Genomic DNA, 19,051 nt, shown 5'->3' with positions numbered 1-19,051 from the left:
TGTATAAAGTAAAGGAAGATGGCACGGATGTTAGCTCAGGGCCAGTCTTCCTCAGCAAAAAAGAGGAGGATTGGCAGCAGTTAGCTCAGGGCTAATCTTCCACAAAGCAAAACAAAACATTTCCCGTTTAACTTACCGTATGATTTTTGTATCCAGATTGGATCCAGACTGCTATAGACCCATCCCATAGCTGCTACAAGTACTGGCTGTGTAACTCGCAGCTGCCCCCTTCCTTAGATAATTGCCCTCAGCCAATGGCAACTGCCTTGCCCAGGAGGTTAGTAGCCTCCCCGTTTCTCCCCCTCCACCTGTGGGCCAGAGCCAATGGCTAACCCACAAGAGCCAGCTCCTTGGACTTTAGGCAGAGATAATTCTGTGGTACACTTTTCCTTCCAGAACTCTCCTGTGGATCAGGTCAAGGTGAATTTTTACCAGAAACCGTGTTCATTCTCAGCTCTCTTTCCTCTTCTCAATCCTGCTCCCCTTAATCCTTTATAGGCTTTTCCTTTGAGTACTCCCTCAATAAATTGGGTATATTCTAACCCTTGTCTCAGGCTCTTCATTTAGGGAAACTGATCTCAGACATGTACCAACACCACAGAGTTAGAAGATAATGAAGCTGGTAATTGTGCTAGGTCTGACTCCAAATCCTGTGCTCTTAACCATCACTTTCTCATTGTTGAAGCAATCTCCCACCTCCAACATGCTCTTGCTAACTCAATGTCTCTGTGCTGAGCCATCTTGGCTTTGAGGATGGTCTGTCATTGGTTCAGAGTGAAGTCTGTGATTACTGGTTCAGCAATATCCAAGGGCTGTGCCCACTGTTACGAGAGGTCCACATGCCCATTATCTGCTCCACACACCCTCTGTTTTTATTGCCTTGGGCCTGTATCTCTTCCTCCTCTCTCTTCTCCAAAGACTGTAGGCCGACATTCTGATTGGAGTTCTACCCTCCTAGTTCCCCAAAGTGACTTTGCTTGTTTAGTTAAATCATGCTGCTCTTCTCCCATCTTGTTTATTTGGGGTAGACAAGTTCTCTATGCCCTGGGAGTTGTGCACTGGCATTCACTAAGGTTCAGAAACTAAGATGACAGCTTGACACTTGACTGCCTTTTAGGTAAATACTAGTTTTTAGTGGGGACCATAGCAGCAGGTTTATTTATAACTCCTGCCACCACACACCGGCACTTAATGGGGTGGAGCAGGGAGGCAGTTGAAAGGCTGCTTAGGGACCTAGGGGAACCAGGAGGACCTAGATTTACTAGAGCTTGTGTGTGTCAATCTTGAAAGATAATTGGGTCAACACTGCATGAGAACAGCTTGTTTCAGCCCATTCCGTTTCCAGATGCTCTAACATATAGTGAAAGATTCAGCAGATAAGTCAACAACTCTTGGATTTAATTGTCTCTTTTCCATGATCCTAACATATATTTTGGTCTTGTGGTTTGTGCTTTGACCACCACATGCAAACCCCTTTGTGGATTTCTCAGCCTAGTCAATGCCCCCTAGTCAACTCCGAGCGACTCCTGTGTTCCCATTTGGTAGTAATTACTTGACAGTTACACACTTCTTCTCTCTCTTCCTCAGTCAACAAGCAACTAATAAATAAACAACTGGTGTTCTCATTAGTAGGCTCTCCTTTCTTCAGAGGGCCAATCTATTCCACTTTATAAGGTGGCTTCACTTTCTCCAGCATTGCCACATTTTCATTGTGGCTGGATGAAGTAACAGCTGTAGCTAATTCAGTCACATTTTTTAGTTGTCCCGCAGTTAGTGAAATTATTAGCCATCCCTACAGAGTGTCAGCAACTGCAAATAGAAATGAGTCTTTGCAGACAACCGAATCCAACCGGGAATTGAGAAATTAATAGAAATTTAGAACAATGGGCATGCTTGCAATGAACCATTTATAGGTTCAGACACCTAGTTCCTCTGGTAATTTGAATGAGCAGTTTTACTAATAAAATCTGTCTGTGTTTAGTGAACTTACTAGATCTATCTGTCATTCACAAACAACTTGAATTATCACCTTCCCATCAAATTTTGCCCTTTTCCTTAGCTTGCTGCCTCTCAGAGTGGATTTTCTCCAATGCAGGCAAGGGGATGGAGGGAGAAAGAAGTAGAAAGTGCTTTTAGCCCCAGCTGAGGCAAGCTGGCCTCCATCTATGTCAGGGATGAAGCGTGTTTATTTTATGCAGATAACATTGGATGAAATTCAAGTGGTGCCACATTTATTTGACAGGGCAGATATTCTCAATAGACGTTCCCAGTTACGATCAATATCTGCTGGTGGTCCTTGACTCCTCTCCCTACTAGATCGATAAGTGCCATCACCCCCATTGCTCTGACCTCAGTGGATTGTAACTTCAGGAACGTGAGCAGATGTCACTGGCAGGTTCAACATTTTAACAGTCTTGGTAATTCCTCACACCAGGAAAGCGTTTTAGAGTTTGCCTGCCACCCTTATTTACATGGTCTTAGGCCTTTTGTAAAACTTCTCTAGTGGGACAGAAATGCCTGTCTCTCAAGGAAACATGAAGTGCTGCCCAGTCACAACCCATCAGGAGCCCCTTTTGTGTTCTTTGCAGTTTCCCCAGCAGTCAGAGTGCTGTTCTCAAGGAAACAGTTGTCAACAGGATTGATTTTTCCATTTGGCCCCTGGGATCGTGGCAGCGTGGCAGCAGGCCAGGTCCGGGGCGCTGAGGGCCTCTGGGAAGCGGGAGGAAGAAGCCTGGGATCTCAGAGGGCAGCCAAACAGCCTGGAAGCATGGCTTTGAAGCAGGTAAAGCAGAGTGGTGAAGAGCTCCAATGAGGTTCTCCACCACGTTGCAGCTGTGTGAGGGGAGAGAAAATATTTAATATCTCTGAGACCATTTCTTCATCTTTCAATAGAGAATGCTGACAGGACGCACCCCCTGAGGTTATTGCGAGAATTAATTTAATGAAGGATTCATGTAAATCTTAGTGCAGTCCTTTGTAGAAGGCTAATATTTTTTGCTTGTGTACAGTTATCATCACTGCTAATTCAGGTTGAGAGGAAATCACCTGCTTTTGTTGAAAAGCATTCTAGTTTATTTAACTAATGTGGCTAAGGAAATTTCACCTTACATTTATACAGTTTATAAAAATCTGTCACATGCAAACTTTTAAAGCAGGTGACCATTTTGTGAGCAGGTAAGTACAGGTCTATACTCGCCTGTATTTGTACCTCTATGCATCCACATTGCTTTCTGGAGGCAAACATTTGAAGAGCTTGCAAAGTTTGTCTATAGTATATGAGGTCTTTTCCTTTATAGCCAATTTTATTTTTTACTTTGTTCATCAAAACCCTTTTCCAGGAAAAATACATACTTGTTTATGTATTTAACAAATACTTATATGTTTTTTACTAAATGCCAGGCGCGTTTTAGGTCCATTACAAACATTAACTCGCTTAATCCTTATTACTACACTGTGAAGTCAGTTCTGTTATTATCCCCATTTGACAGATACGTACACTGAGGCACAAGACAATGAAGCAAGTTGCTCCAGATCCTCTAGGTAGTGAGCTGACCAGCTAGGATTCTAACCCAGGCAGGCTGACTTCAGAGTCTCTGCTCGTAGGTACCAGGCTAGGCCAATCTAGCCCATTTGTAATGTCGGGGCTTTTGAATGACAGGAGTTAGGATTAATTAAATTGTTCTGTGTGTCCGTCAACAGGGAATTTCTGGGTTGACATACAGTCGCCTCATTTAGTAGGTTCAGCACTGTGGCATTAGCCAGGAATTCTCCCTCTGCACAAGGCCACGCAGATAAGGAGTTAAGGACATGTGTCACAGATATCAGGAGCCCCTGGAGTTGAGTGAATTAAGCCGTTCTCTCCATGAATCCAAACTAGATGCTGAGGCCCTTGACGTTCTGAATCTCCTGAGGAGTCCCTGTCAGTGACTCACGGCAGTGCTCCTCAGCAAATGGAAGTTTGTCTTCAACAAATAGGAGAAGGCTTATACACCGAGACTAGGATTTTATCATTTATATTTTTTTCTTCTGATAAGTAAACTCTGAATTTTGAGAAATTTTAAAACTCCACTAAGCATAACAAACCCCATGGACTTAAGAGAGAATTTTTATGCTTCACCTGGCTCGTGGATGCTTTTGAAGAAGTTGATGGACTTGGAGGTCTTCCCTCGGTGGTGGTTATTCCTGACCCATCGACTGTGGGCTGCGTTTGCAGTACTATCTGACCGTGTTTTCAGTTTGAAAATTACCATGGGCTTTCCCCGCTGCGCTTTCTCCTGGTTTTCCTCCTCTGTCACTGGTGGCTCCTTCCCAGCTGCTTTGTGACGTCTGAGACTCATGAAGTCCAAGTGCTCCAGAACTCAGCCTTTGTACAGATCATGTCACTCCTCTGCTCGAAATGCTAGAATGGCTCTTTGTCCAAAGTCCTTGCATTAAGACCCTTTGTCATCCGGTCCTTTATTCGATCTGGCCTAATTGCCTATTGTATTAGTTTGCTAGAGCTGCTGGAACCACAAACTGGATGGCTTAAACAGAAATTTATCGTCTCAGTTTTGGAGGCTGGGAGTCTGAAATCAAGGCGTCAGAGGGCTGTGCTCTGGGGCAGGATGTGTTCCAGGCCTGTTCCAGGCTTCTGGTAATTCCCTGGCTTGTGGCAGCATCACTCCCATCTTTACATGGTGTTCTCCCCGTGTGTACTTCTCTGTCCAAATTTCTCCCTTTCTATAAGGACACTAGTCCTACTACTGGAGTAGGGGCCCACCATACTCCATCCAGTATGGCCTCATCTTAATCTACTACATCTGCAGTGGCTCTATTTCTGAATAAGGTCACAGTGTGAGGTTCTGGGAGTTACGACTTCAGCATATGAATTTTGGGGGCATAGAGTTCAACCTATAGCACAACTCTGCTTCTCCTTGCTCACTGTGGGGCACCATTCTCCCCTCTTTGCTGTTCCTGAATACTTAGATGTGCTCCTGCCTTAAGGCCTTTGTATTGTCTGTTCCCTCTGCCTGGAACATCCCCACACCCCAACTGTCCACATGGCTCACAAACTGGGCCCTTCTCAAGTCTGTCTTCAAATACGCCCTCTTCTGTCATACCCCCCTCCCTTGATAGTGCTGTTTTAGTCATATCTCCACTCCCCAACCCGCCTTGTCCACTGTTTTTCTTTTTTCCATAGTACTTACCACCTGTTAACATACTTGATAATTTGCTGTTTACCAGTTTTGCTGTTTATTGTTTGTCTTCTCCCAACACCGACACTAGAATGCAAGCCCACTGAGGGGTTCTTTGTTTTACTCTCAGATGTATTCTAAACACCTAGAACAACAGTGCTTGGGACATAATGGCAGCTCAAAAAATGTGCGCAGCGTTCCCATTTTCTGTGTGGTTTAGTTGTAGAGATGCATACCTTTAATACATTGGAGTAAGGCAGATGGAAGGAGAGTGAAACCTATCTTAAACTATTTTCTTGAAAACTGTGGCATGGCTTTCTCAGAGTACCCTACACCTGGGGCCTTTTTCAAATGTCACATTCATGATGACTGCAAATCTTGGCTAGGGCTTGCCACCTTTTCCTTCTGAGAGCTCAGTATTTTTTCCACCTACAGGATGAAACCAAAGCCCCTCTGATGAGATGATGAGAGGCCTTGATTGACTTGTTCCCACTGTCATTTATCACTTGGAGAAGCAATCATTGAGGCTTCTGGAAGAAACTGATGGTCAGGTTGAAGACTCAGGCATTGTGACTTGCTGTGATTTTCCTACTAGCATCAAAAAGCAAAAAGCTCCTAAAGTGGCCGCAAAGTGCTCTGAGAGACATTTCTCTGACTTCACTAGAGTGGGTGAGGTTTAAACGGCCCACAGATGTCACATCCAATTTCCTTAATAATCACATCAAGGCCTCTCGTGGGCCCCTGGTAGCAATGTCAGGAGCGATTCCCAGTGGAACCGCTGAGCCAGCCAAGCCACTGTGCATTTCTTGGCCTTAAAATCTATCATTTTATATTAAAACTACTTATTTGTTATCATCCTTTGTCCTCATAAATGTTGTCTATTTTTTATGAGCCTCTGTCCTCATAGGATGTGGCATTTAATGAGGGCGAGCACGTCCTACCCATCGTTGGTTTTCCTTCTGGTGTCAGCATGGATGCTGGCACATAACAGATGCTTGAGAGATGCTTCTTAAACCCCAGCGGAAGTACCACCACAGAGCACAGCTCACAGTCTCACGCAGGCTGCATCACCACCCAGCCTTGCCTTGGTCCTTTTGGTTTCGTTTCTTCTTGAACTCACAAATGGTTTTCAAAAATAAAAGCTGAAACACCACTGTAAGCCATTTTTCTGTCAGAAGCAAGATTGACAGTTTGCAGGAGAGTGGAAAAGGGTGTTTCTGACATCATGAGGCCCAGGAGGTGAACCTTCTCAACAAGACATCAAAAAAACTGATGAGAATTCACAGGGGAGGGCCTGGCCACACAGATGTGGGGAATGTGCCATTGATTTTTTTCCAGCCACACTTGTTCATGGATGGCAACATTACCCATGACTGACCATAAAACAGCCGGGGCATCAGGAGGTAGAAGTTGACTGAGGCAACACGTTGATCCCTCAATCCGCAGGTAATAAACCCATCTTGCTCCTTGTTCAGCCACCTGTCATATGCTTCCTGAACAATGTCTCTTTTTTCCTCTTGTCCTGTCGGTGCTGTCCACCTGAATCCATCTAGAAGAAAAACACTGGAAGTGTGAGTCTAGAGGTAGTTCCTTTTGATGGGGCTGGATTCTTTCTGCAGATGAAGATTTATCAGGAACCTAATGAAGCTTAAGCTTCAGGCCTTTCCCTAGCCTTGGTGGGGCCCAAGTGTGTCCCATTAATCATTTCTGTTGGCAAAATTTTTGAAAGTAATATATTTTAACCACAATGGTTTCATTGTACTTTCTCTTTCCATTCTAATTTCTTCTCTGCCACACTTTCCATCATGTGGCTGCAGGCAATTTTGGGATCCAGCTAAAGTGGAAGTTGAATTGAAAATGCATTTATTTAGTTTAGGCTGAAGAGAATATATTTATGTTGTTTGCAGTAATCTCCAAGTATAGCTATTGCTAGTTGTCCTGGTGTGGGAATAAATGGCTTGCAGGAGTACTCAGGCCACCCACTCTGTGACCAGGTGTCAGGACACAGAAGTGCAGGGACTGAGATCTTGCCTCAGGATGAGCAGCTCGTATGATGGCCCGCATCAGAATTATGTGAACAGGCGAAGAGAAAGGAGGATGGGGACTGACAGAGCCAACAACTGGTCTGTAAAAAGTATCACAGCGGCTGGCCGCATGGCTGAGTGGTTAAAGTTCTGTACGCTCTGCTTCAGAGGCCCGGGTTTGCAGGTTTCGATCCCGGGAGTGGACCTGTTCCACTCATAGCCATGCTGTGGTGGCATCCCACATACAAAATAGAGGAAGATTGGCACAGATGTTAGCGCAGTAACAGTCTTCCTCAAGCAAAAAAAGAGGGGGATTGGCAATGGGTGTTAGCTCAGGGCAAACCTCCCTCACCAAAGAAAAAAACGTATCACAAAGGGTATGTCAAGCAGTCAATTAACAAAGCCATTATGTTATTTTTCTGTATTTTATGAAATAACATTTCTACATTAAAAAATGTTTTTTCTAATTATCTGCAGATATTATGAGAGAATTGCTAAATGCCTTTTTGCTGAATGCCTTTATTCTATATCCTCAAATTTTCTGGGAGAAAAGATGGTGGTGAAATGTTCAATCATTTCTACTTGAACTAGAATTGACTAATTAGAATAGGTCAAAGCATGTGCATTTGTGTACAGAGGATAATTTTCTTTGGCATTTCCAACCATCAACATAACTGCAGGAAAGGTTTCAGAAAACATCAGTAAGGCCTTGTAAAATTGCCTGTAGTGTGACAAATAATACCAGCTCACCCTTTAGATAAATTGCACTCCAAGAAAAATAGTAATATTAAGCTTTGATAAGAGTAAGTGGTCCGGAGGAACTTTCCAGCTTAAGTGTCAGCCAGTTGCAGAGCCTTTGAAACCTTTGAAATGTCTGCTTTCACCACAGATACATCTGCAGCTAGATCACTAGCATCCAGCTTGTTCCAGGATACTTTTTAGGATGAAGCCCACATAGATCATAAAGGAAAGCCTCTACATTATGCCTTTCTAATGAAGAAGGACCTGCGTTTTCTGTCCCCAGAGATTTCCCAAGTAACTCCAGTGCACATCATCCACGCAAGTGTAGACTTTGACCAAATCCCTGAACTTCTTTGGGTCTCCATTTCTTCATTTTATACAACAAAGGTTTGGGGCCACATCTCCAACTCTCTTTCCAGCTCTAGCACAAATATTCTGTGGTCTTTATCTCTGTCTATATATTAAATGGGAGAAGAAAATAATTAGCACTCTAGGCATAATGGATGCTGTGGGAGATGAAGATACCACTGGAACCCTTAAGATTCCACTGAATTATTGCTTGACGCTTGGGCAAGAGTTAGTAGAGAGGATAATTTTGGCTTGAGATTAACAATTCCAGACAAAGGGCATTAGAACAGAATAACACATTATTCAGCAATTCTATGCTAATATCTCTACATAAGATTAAATTTGCCTTTGGTTAAAATTACCCACCACCATCCTCTATGAAGCAAGTCTACTGCAGACTGACATTTTGTCTTTTACTAACACACATTCTCCCCAGCATTGAACAGATAACTTGACTTGGAGTCTCTGATGAAATAGTTGCCTTATGTTTTGGGGGGCCACATTATATTGAAAAGAAAAAAGCTTATCTTGAAACCATTCCAATTGAAAGGTCAAGTTACCTATACTATTTAAAGTCCTACTCCTTTTTCCCTCTCTTTTAAATTATTTGCTTATTTATTTACTTATCTATATGTTCATGCTAAGCTTGTATATTAAGTTTGTAAGTTACATGTGCTTATTTGGGACTGATTTCCAGTGTACTACTTTTCATTTGAGGTCTCAAAGTTTACTGCTAGTAGCAAGAGTTTGTCTCAGCCATTCATCATAAACTCACATTGCTGGTGAAGCAATTTTATAACTCATCTTCTTTGCTTCTTAGTCTTACTTACATTTGGGACCGTGAAACCTCAAACTTTTGGCCCAATTCCTCAAGGACTCACCATTTACTTGCCATTTTCTTCTATACATTTGGGAAAATGTTTTAAATAATTTCTGCCTTTTTAAAGGTTGCACTGCTATTTCACTTTCTAATTTCATCTCAAATATTTTAATCTTAAATATCTTTTCTGAGATGAAAAGGGATGCAAAGTCAAGGATGGGGAAAATGCAAAGGAAGTAATTTGAAATCATATAAATCATATTTGGTAATGCACAGAGCAATTAATAGAGGCAGATTAAGACCTATTTTGACACATCTTTTATTGGATTGGGCTTCCCTGTAGGAGAATGTGCACATATCTTAAAAGACAGAGCCAAGATTTCTGTTAAAACTAATTGGCACAGAGTATTTTTTTTCTCTCAGCAATTTCAAAGTAAAGCTTTTTTATGTGGAAAATAGAGTAACCTAACTCAAACAGGAGAACAGTTTTTCTTGGATGTTGAATAAAGGCAAATTCTGACATATTTCAATGGCGACTATGTTATATGTTCCAACTTAGACAATATTTAACCTTATTCCAGCCATTAGGTTTGTGAAGCACTTGACAATGTAATTCATTAAAAGTTGCTGTGGAGTCTGAGAAATTAGTCTAGTAGTGTTTATTCAGTTTTGAACCATGCTTGCTTTGAAAATTATGAATCCTAGCTAGCTAGCCTATGTTAAAAGACAAATAAGCCGTTCATAATGGTCTGAAATGCTGTTTAATTCTCCCTCCTTTTCAAAGGCATTCATTCCCACAAGGCTGAGAGGAATTAACTTTTGTTAAGGCTTACTTTGTTTTGATTTTTAACAAAATATATCATTGATTAAAGTAAAACCAGACCTTTTGTTGTTTCACCAAGATTAGAATCACCAGCCATTCTCCAGTCATTCTGAAGGATATATTTTGGGCAAAGTGTTGTTGGATACTGTACTAATGGATGCAACCGTGCATGAGGCCCAGCCTCTGATATCAAGGGGCTTATAGCTTATAGCGATGACAGATAAACAGAACCGTAACACAGAGATGGTTTTGGAAAATGATAGAATGGAGTAAAAGACAGTTCAGTTGAAGAAGAGGGAAGAAAAACAGAGGTAACCATGAGGAACGATGAGAGAAAAAGGGAATCTGAATGGGATATTGATGTGGCTTCAGGAATAGAACAAGATGAAGGTGGAGACAAAGGCTATAGTCAGAATATGAAGAGCTGAATGCCAACCTGAGAGGTTTGAACTTTATTCTCAGTCCCTGAAATCAAATGCTCATGTGAAGGAAGATTTGACGAGACATAATAGGGTGATAGAATGTTAGAGTAGGAAGGATCCAAAGAAATCCAATCCATTGTTTTACAGATAAGGAAACTGAGGCACAGAGAGGTTAAGTGACTTTCCAGAGGTCACATAAAATATCAATGGCATAGTAGAGCTGAAAATCTGTGTGCTGACCCCCAGCCTAGAAATTTTTCCATCCTATCACACTGTCCTACGCTATTCAACATCAAAGTCTTCAGCAGTTACTGCTTCTTGAATATGTAGTACATTGGCCTAGTTGTCATTCTTTTTTCATATCTGCTTTTCTCCTAAAGACTTCTAAGAATGAGAGCTTTCTTCCTGATTCCTGCATGTGGCGTGTATGTTCACTATAACAACTTGCCCTTCATATATAAAACTCATAATTTTCCTTCTTGCAAAATCATTGACCTCCTGCATTACTTGTGAAAGGTGGTGTGTTTATTGATGGGGACTTGACAGTTCCTTGTAACCTTTATCCTCTAGAATAGGTTTCCCATCTATTCCAGGAGTCTTTTTGTTTCTTGTGCTCCCACATTCATAGATGGCTGATTTGGACAGTATTGACATCCATAATATGGGACTGAAATTAGCAGAAAAGTTAAATGTATATATTTAAAATACTTACGAATGTTATTTTCTCCCATAACCTATTTTGGCTGGTGTGGTAGGTTGGGTGTACATATGTGTCAGTGATTTTAATTGAGTTTTATTGTTCATATATTCATGGGTATTTATTATGAATTTGGTGCCTATGAAAAGTGATACCGTGAGTAAACCATGTTGTCAGGAAGTGGGAATATAAATTTATAAATAATCCTTTTAATTTGAAATTCTTCTTGACCATATGGAGCTGTCTCCAGTCGTGGATGTTCCGATAGTGTAAATATTAAATGCTTATCTTGTAAGGCATAACTTGAAAAAATGTTTACAGCCTTCATGTTAGGAATACAGATTTTGTCAAGCAGGATAGCTTTGGGAAAGGCAGTGCCTATTACATTTATTTTCTAAAATGTCTGCATATATCTGGCATAATTATATATTTGTGTGTATGCACATGTGTGTGTATGCATGTGTGTATATGTAAAATTTTCCATCCTGGGTCCTGAAAAACATAATTTTGATCAGTAGTAGGTGGAATACTCAGACTTTTTGCCTCACACATTACAAGCGTGTGCTTGGTGTTTGGTGGAGAACAAGGCCCTCAAAAGAAAGTGTAATTTGTATAATCCTTGTCTTGATAAGGCCTCAGTGCCAAGAGACTGTCACAATTTGGAGGCATCATGCTTTATTTAGCATTAAGGTTTCTGCTCCAGCATTGCACACACACACAGACACACACATGAGAAAATTTGCTCTGCAGGAAAGGCAGCTGTCAACTTGCTGATGCTCAGGCTATACAGGCTGTGCTCGGCAAAGCTCTGGCGGGTGCCATTCTCATGAGACCACTAGACCATGGTCTGAATACTGCCTCCCAGAGCTCTGCCGTGCTCTGCAAGAACAGTACTCATCTTAAAATGTTCCCAAAAGATTTTCAGTAACAGGAAACAACATCAGCACACACGAGATCTACAGTTTCTGTACAGTTCTGGAGATCCACAATGTCCCATTTCCTCATCCCTGACCTTTCCACTAGACCACAAGACTTAGGGTCTATTTTTGGAGCTGTCCTCCCAAGTCTTCACCTGGATTCTTCCCTGGGCTCCTTTTTCCTGGATTGATCCAGTGACTCCCTCAGATCACTGCCTGCAGTTTGTTGCTTATATTCAAGCATAATACAGGAAGTGTCACTGATCACCTCTAGAGCCAATATCAGTCTTCGGGTGCCTCAATCTGCTTTTCTCATTAATCTTGAATACCAAACCAAACATCCCCCTCCCTCTATACTTTCTTCTTTAGCTTCTCTTGTCATGGATTCCTCCTTTCGTTCAATTCTTCCCAACCCAGGCAAGGTTGCTATTCTCCATAATGTTAGTGATCTGCATCCCTAATGAGCCAGGATTTTGTTCTTTTCTGATACCACACAGAAGTGGGGAGGATGGGGAGTAAGATGGTAGTATGTAACACTTTTCCCTTATTGAGAACTTTTGCTCCTAGAGGTGACCCATTGTCTAGATTGGGAACCAACGTATACATGAGAACTCAAGAATTCCCAACAATTTCCTGGGTTATATTTGAATATGAGTGCTTTGATCTCCATACAGAGCTTGACAGGCAATAGATGCGCATAGAGACACACACAAATTACAAGTGATACAGAGATGTCAGGCGTATCAACTACCTATGTACTATGTAGATCAGGAAAGAATTTAGCATGAAACAATAACCCAAACTTTTAAACATCTTGTTTATGCCAGAGATTCAGTGAAACATTTAGGATGTACTATGCACCAGGCTCTCACAGCAATCCTAAAGTGCAGGTAAACTTGCAGTGTCAATGAGCTGTAACAAGGTGGAAAATTAGTGGTCAAGGTTTGGGCGAAAGTGTGTTTAGACTCAAGGATCTCGTGTTTCCATAGTATATCATGCCTATGAAAATAAAGATGCTTAGATGGGAAGGGCACTACCATCTGGAGCAGCCCTCCGTGCATAATGCTGTGTGCTTTCATGCATTCCTCATTCATACCACGTAACAATCACATGAATGAGGTATAGGTTATCCTTCTGACTTACCCCCCTGAGCAGAGAGAGGAGACTAATTTGCTCAGCATCACCTAAGCACAAAGGGATAAGGCAGAATATGAGTCCAGACAGTCTGACTCTGGAACAGGGGTCTGAAAACCTCTGCCTGCAGGCCCGATCTGGCTCACTTTCTGTTTTTGAACAACACATGAGATAAAATAGTGGATATGTTTTTAAATAATTGAAAAGAATAAGAAGAATCTTTCATAACAATACTTGTTTATGTATTTTCTATGGCTTCTTTCATGCTAAGACAGAGTTGAGTATATATTACTGAGATGAGACAACCCTGAAAGCCTAAAATATTTAGTCTCTGGCCTTTTACAGAACAAGTTTGCCAATTTCTACTCTAAAATCTCTATTCTTAAACCTTAGGCTATACTTTTTCCACTAGATCATGTTAGGCTCATGTTGAGTACTGTTAGAATTTCTAGGTAATTTCGCCTCATGTGAGAGTTTTAAAATGAAAATAATAATCATCTGGGACCCTTTGAACAAGAGTAGCACAGATGTGAAATTTTAGGAGCAGCTCAATGAAAACATAAAATAGATTCTAGATTGTATGATGGGAAAATATGATAAATGTTCTACTCGCACCATTGCTAGCTCTATGACTCATTAGAAAAAATGCATCCCCACTGACAAGTAAAATGGAGGTTTATTCATGTGCCACATCCCCTATATATTTAGCTAATTTGTATTGATCAGGTTATTTTCCAAAATAGATAAAAAGCAGAACATTAGCTGGAAAGTTATGAATAAAACCACATACTTACTGGTTTAGCTATTAAGGCCTATGAAAGAACCTAAAGGAATAGCTTAGCTATGAAAAAGATTGATATTCAAGACACCTACTGCAGGCCATACACTTTAATAGGTGGTACCTGATTTTACTTCTACAATGTCCTTTGGTGGATAAGGGCATCGAGACTTACATGTAAAGTCATTGTTGCCAGTCATGTAGCTCACAAGCGACAAAGAAACCAGATCTTTCAATTCCAGATTTAGTATCTTTTTATAAAACAAGTTCCAAGACATTTATCATTTCAGTCTGTAAATTAGTCTAGAATTACTCAGCCAGTGGGACAATTGATTCTAAATGTTGCCCATTATTCGACTCTGTTACTTCTGTCTGTTGCTGATTAGTTGTTCAAAGGTAGGAAAATAGCTGAGAAAGTAAATAATATTGTCATTAATTTATATCTCACACACACACAAAATAGTTGAAGATGTTGACCCAAAAGAATGTATTTTAATAATTAGAGAGTTTCGATGAATTTTATCCCCAGCTTTTATAGAGGTTGGAGAGAGAACTTTCTTGATTTCCATGTATGTGACTAATTTTTATTTACGATTGGTGGTTCTATCAACTTTATAGTTGCAAAGGGTGAACATGTAAGTTGAATAAAGACTGAATAAGTAGTGGACCATTTCATGTTGCTTGGACCCAGATAGAACAGATACCAGAGTTGCTGATGAGAGAAGACAGAGGTTAGCTACCATGCCATCTGAAACATGGTTATAGATGCTTGTGATAAAAGGTTTCAGCAAAACAGCAGATGTCATTAGTTACATGATACAAAAATTGTGCCTTCTTTTGCTTTAAAAAAAAATTTTAATTTTGAAATAGGTATCTCTTACAATCAGACAAAACCAATGATCATCTCTGAATCTTTGTGTAATGTAAACGTGTCACCTGTTTGTCCCAAAACAAAAAGATTATTCGCACTTAGAAACATTCAAACTTTGAACAAGTCAAGGACAGTGCGCATATTTATTAGTGTGTACTTCTGTATGTATCTTTTAAAGGCTCAAATTCCGGTGGGCACATAATTTGGTGCAATGCTTTTGTTCTTTGGGAAGCAAGTCTGTGATGTGTGTCAGGAGTTTGACAAGTTGTTCTCACCCTTTGAACCCAAACTTTTAATTTCTAGGAATTGGCCTTAGGACAAGTGTGAAAGATGTCGTTCACTATGTTAACTAAAGAGTGAAAAATTTTAAATAATCTGAACATACAAGCACAAGAAAATGGTTAACAAACTGTAGTACATCCAAAGCATGAACTTTGTAATCAGTAACTTGATGTTAAAAATATCTGCTGTCACGGGGAAAACTTACATTAACTGAAAATAAGGGATCCAAATTTTTAAAAATTTGATCATATCATGATATAAAATATGCATATGTACCTCTATGATAACACTGATCAAAATGCATTGCATTTTCCTTTTTATTTATACATGTTCCCCATTAGGTGACACATAATTTGAGGGCAGGGATTGTGTTTAACTCGGTGTATTCTTATTATGTATAATGCTTGATATGTTGTACATAATCATAACTTCCTCTGAATGACTAAGAGAAGTGAAAGAATATGATCTGGTTGTCTTTAAACAACAGAATTATGATTTTTTTCTTTATATTTTACATTTTATTTCTTGTATGATCAAAACAGACAATTTTTAAAGTAATAGTAAATTTATATATCAAAAAAGAGAAATAGCTTCTTTTCTCCAAAACTGCTGGTAGCTTAGGTATCTGTTGTTGAGATGCTTCTTTGTAATTTGGCTCTAGTTTAAATAACCCTCCTAAGGGGCAGCCTACAGGAGCAGATCTGTTGCTTGGCTTCCTTTCCACCCCAAGGTATTCTTTTCCAGAATGAAAGTACCCAATAATGCCATGCTGAATCATTATTAGCTCTAATTTGCGGGATGGAGCCTTTAGGTAATGAGTGTTTGGGGTCTGATTCTGTGAACACTACTCACGCTCAGCTTTTGTTTCATCAAAGGATTTTATCTTCATTCGTAAACATTCTTTTTCTCCTGGAAACGTCTTCCACAGTGCCCTTGCCAGATAAATACATCTCTGCTTGAGATATTAAATCAATACATCAAATTAATTGTGATGAGCTGAGACCTGACACTAGAAGAGAATACATGACATCTAGCTCAGGTCAGAGGTCACTCTGCTGAATTGCTTTTAAAATCTTTAATTATGCATTTGAGATGTTTGCTGCTGCATCTCAGTTGGAATTTATTTTTAGCAAGAGAATAGCTGAGGGGAATTAGTTCTACAGAGTCTTTTTTTTTGTTTTTTAAAAAAAACAATATGTGGTCAAACAGAAGTCTCCTGCATGATAGACAAACAAGATACACCTTACCGGTTTATTAACTTCGATCAATAGGTTGCAAGCATCCTAATGTAACTGGAATACGTCATTCCTGTTTGGTTGCCAGGAAGATAATCTGACTTCTGGTTTTATTTCCCCAACCATATCCTTCCCTCAGAATCTGGAACTGAAAATCTCTCAACGGTTTCAGCGGAAGGATGTTCGATGTAGAGAGATTTGAGCTACGAGAAGACCAGGGGTCCCATCTAACAGAAGAGAGTTGCTATTTGCATGTGTCATGAGGACCTACCTCACCATGCCCCTCCTAGATCATCTTACACTTCAATTCTCCAGGCTCTCATAGAATTTAGAAATGATCTACAGTAGCCCATGGGATGCTTTTGTGAAAATTAGAAAAAGTCACAACTGTCGGGCAGATCATTTAGAACAGGAGACCTCCTCGGGTGGACTAAGTAGCATTCTGGGGTGCAAGGTTGGTCACCAGCCCCCCATCGCCCCTTTGGCTGGGATCCTTTGCGGAATGCGCTAATGCACAGCTCTGCATGGCTGCCCTGAGTAAAGAGTGAGTCTCCACCGGTTAGTGTGAGAATCCTATGAAGCATTCGAGAGGTATGGTATGAAAGGAGCACACCCAACTCTCAATTGGCGTGGGTCCCACATGTTTCAGTACCTACAAATCTCTTAAAAATAGTTCTTGACTAATGCAGAGACTACCAATCCTGCTGATGCCAAATCCAGAAAGTATGACTAACATCCTTTTTTATCTATTTCCAAAATTTGATCTACAAAATGCCAATTTTTTATGGTTCAACCAAAATAGCTCCCTCTATCAGTAGTGCCTTGCCATTTTTTGATGATCGGATTACAAATGTTACTTGCCTCTTAGCCTTACACCTCACGCCTTGATATTCTTTCCCCAAATGTAAACCAAGGTGGTGTCTTAAATGAGTGCCATCTCTGCCCAACCCTGTTAACTCTTGATGCTGTTGAAAACAGCTTTGATTTCGTATTGTGGTTATTGTCAGCACACTGAGTGGGGGCCAATTTTAGGATACCGTAGTAAGTGAAGGACTTTTTATAAGTGGAGAGTTTGTAGCAGGAGTCATCAGCATCATTTTAAAAATAAACCTAGATAAATGAAAATGACTGGATTAATTCCTGGGTAAATATTTTGCAAAACACATATAGTGGTTTTATAGGTTATAATGCTCAGATGTGGTTTAGGTGTTTGTACAGGATAAATGAGTTCTTGCTTGTCAATAAAAAAGTTTATTCAATTTCCTCTTAAAAATATAAGATAATGAACTTCAAGAAACTCTGGCACTCATGCTCATGTACTTCGCTGCTTTGTTTATTATAGGAAAAGAGAGGAAAGGAGGAAATTAGTTAAATATCCATCCACAGAGGAATGGATGCATAGACTGTGATATATGCCTACAGTACAGTAGTTAAAATGCAACAATTAGATGTATAGTTATCAGTGTGGATAGATCTCAAAAACAAAATTTACTAAGAGGTGGGGGAACAGATTTCAGAATGATCCATAGAGAATGACACAATTTTTGTAAATTTTACAAACACATAAAACATTTCTATATGCTGTTTAGAAAGACAAAAAATATGATGAACATGTAAAAACAAAGGTGAGTTGGGTACATGCCCACTCCAGGATTGCGTGTACTTCTGGGGAAGTATGAGCGTGACTAGCATTGAGGAAGCATGTCACCTGCATCTGTGATATTATAAAATTAGACATTAATATGGAAACGTTAATATTTGTTAATTCTGGACGATAGGTACCTAAGTGTTCGTCACATTACTGTCTTTAATTTTTATGTTTCAATATTTAATAATAAATATTATTTAACAAAGATCATCTGCGTAAGTTTGTTACAACTGGAAAAGATAAATATTATCAAATAAGTGGATTTTTCTTAAAAGTGCAGATGCTGTTAATCTTTTTGTTTTTATTGTTGAGGAAGATTCACCCTGAGCTAACATCTGTTGCCAATCTTCTTCTTTTTGCTTGAGGAAGATTCGCCCTGAGCTAACATCTGTGCCAATCTTCCTCCACTTTATATATGTGTCACTGCCACAGCATGGCTGACAAGTGGTGTAGGTCCACGTCTGGGAACCGAACCTAGGCCACTGAAGCGGAGTGCACTGAACTTAACCACTAGCCCATGGGGCTGGCCCCAATGTTAATCTTTTTAATGCCCTGGGATTGTCTCAGGTACAGAATCACAGTAATCTAAGGTGCTGAGTTAAAGCTATGTTAGTTGGAGCGATCTAAGTTTTTTCAATGATTATTTTAGGGAAAATGGCCAAAATTAAAACCAAGAAAACTGACTTCTGGCACAGATTTGATTGTACTCACTTGGGAAATAGACATTGCACATTTGTTGGATAAAGTAGTTAGATTCCAACATAGGGTCTTGTAGTTAGAGATAATTAAAAGAAAGTAGGTCATTGAATAAATGACATTTTTCTGTACCCAGTTGAGGAACTGTGGGGGGGGAAGGCCGGGAAAAGCTTGGTGCACAGTCTCAGACTTCCTAGTGTAACTAACATGAGGACCTCATAATGGTATATAAACGGCTCCACAGATTCCTGAGGGACTTTCACTGCCATAGCTCCGCAGGACCAATAACTCATGTGGAACCCTGGGGCCGTAGGGCTTCATAGAGGTTGTTGGTCCCTCTTTGAATCATTCACAACGTCTTCCTTCGTGTGGGGTTGGGTCTGTGCAACTTTTTGGTTAGCAACAACAACAATAACAATAAAGGTGTGGATAAAGATATCT

At 40.3% G+C, this 19,051-nt stretch overlaps 1 protein-coding gene across 1 annotated transcript in view; it reads left to right on the top strand.

Annotated features, from left to right (window-relative positions):
* The window catches only part of KCNH8 (potassium voltage-gated channel subfamily H member 8), a 338,704-nt gene that overhangs the window by 74,601 nt on the left and 245,052 nt on the right, over positions 1–19,051 (top strand). The gene's annotated exons all lie outside the window — the stretch shown is intronic.

The sequence above is a fragment of the Equus caballus genome, chromosome 16 (assembly GCF_041296265.1).
Source record: "Equus caballus isolate H_3958 breed thoroughbred chromosome 16, TB-T2T, whole genome shotgun sequence".
Lineage (NCBI taxonomy): Eukaryota > Metazoa > Chordata > Mammalia > Perissodactyla > Equidae > Equus > Equus caballus.
Note: the sequence above shows the minus strand (reverse complement) of the source record. Positions and strands in the feature narration are given on the sequence as shown.